The following is a 1,712-nucleotide window of genomic DNA, read 5'->3' as shown; positions in this document are numbered from 1 at the left end:
AGTTAAACAATAAAATGAAAAGCAGCTGGAACATATAAACACATAAAATTCGCCCCTCGGGTACAGTGTCAACAGAATCCGCCCCTCGGACAATATCTCATATCACAATAGGTACCCGCGCTCACTGGGGGTGTATAGACTCCGGGAGGGGCCCCTTACGGCCCAAGCGCAATATCAAGTCATCTCGTGGCATAATCACTAGGCTCTCGACCTCATATCAACAAGTCACCTCGTGGCGTACAATCTTAGGCCCTCGGCCTCATAGTCATAAATCAGTGTATCCTCACAACACAGGCCCTCGGCCTTACTCAGTCAGAATCTCATAATCCACTCGGGCAACAGTAAAACATGTTGCTCAGCCCAAATTATCATTTAATGTTTTAAAATAGAGTAAACATGGCTGAGTTATGAAAACAGTAGAATATAGCATGACTGAGTACAAGTATAAAGTCAAAACAGTGAGAAAATATCTGTAAAAATCCCCTAAGGGTCCAAATAGTTGGCATGAGTCCCAAATATGACATTTAATCCAAAACATGTTGGTAGCAAATAGTTTTCAGTCAAATACGCGGTAAAACAGTCATTCGGGATGGACTAAGTCACAATCCCCAACGGTGCACGACCACACGCTCGTCATCTAGCGTGTGCGTCGCCACAGTATAGCACAACGATGTGTAATCCGGGGTTTCATACCCTAAGGACAATATTTACAATCATTACTTACCTCTATTCGGTCAAACTCTAGCCCGTGACGGCTTTGACCCTCGAATCGGCCTCCACTCGCGTCGAATCTATCCAAAATCAGAATCACGACGTCAAAATATGCTAAGGGAATGAAACCCATGCGAAAATAATCAAGTTATAGCATAAATCCCGAAAATAACCAAAACTCGACCCCCGGGCCCACGTCTCGGAATTCGATAAAATTTACATCAATAGATTCCTTATCTCCCCACGAGTTCATACATATCAAAAGTACAAAAATCCGACCACAAATGGCCCCTCAAATCCTCAAGTCAAGGTCTCCAATACCAAGCTCTAGTTTTCCAATTTTTGACCTTTAATTTCCATTAATTACAGCTCTAATCCGTGAAATAATACCATATGATCGATTATTAGACTCAAAAATCTTACCTCCAGACGATATCCCTTGATTCCTTCTTCAAAATCTCCCAAAAAGCTCCAAAACCGACTTGAAATGGTGAAGAACAACTCAAAAATCCCGAAGGAATACTTTTATACCTTCTGGCCCAGGCTTTTCGCACCTACGGTCCAGATATCGCTTCTGCGAGACCGCTTCTGCGGTCCCAAGTGCCGCATCTACGGTCCACACTTAAGTGGCCAAAATCCGCATCTGCGATGCATAATCCGCACATGCGTCATCGCAGGTGCGGTCCCTCAACCGCTTCTGTAGTTTCTGCCTTCCTACGCTCTTTCCGCTTCAGCGACTCCAATCTCGCTTCTACGAGACCGCACCTGCGGTCCCCTAGCCGCAGGTGCGGTTATGGCAGCAATGGAACTTCTTCAGCTGCCAAAACCAACTTCCAAACTTTCCGCCAACCACCCGAAATCAACTCGAAGCCCCCGGGACCTCAACCAAAAGCCCAAACACATCATATACCACCATCCAAACTTATATCAATCTTTAAAAATACCTCAAACAACATCGAATCAACTAAAATACATCGGATTCAAGCCTAAGTTTCCAAAAT

Source organism: Nicotiana sylvestris, chromosome 2 (assembly GCF_000393655.2).
Source record: "Nicotiana sylvestris chromosome 2, ASM39365v2, whole genome shotgun sequence".
In the NCBI taxonomy this organism is placed as follows: Eukaryota; Viridiplantae; Streptophyta; class Magnoliopsida; order Solanales; family Solanaceae; genus Nicotiana; species Nicotiana sylvestris.
Note: the sequence above shows the minus strand (reverse complement) of the source record.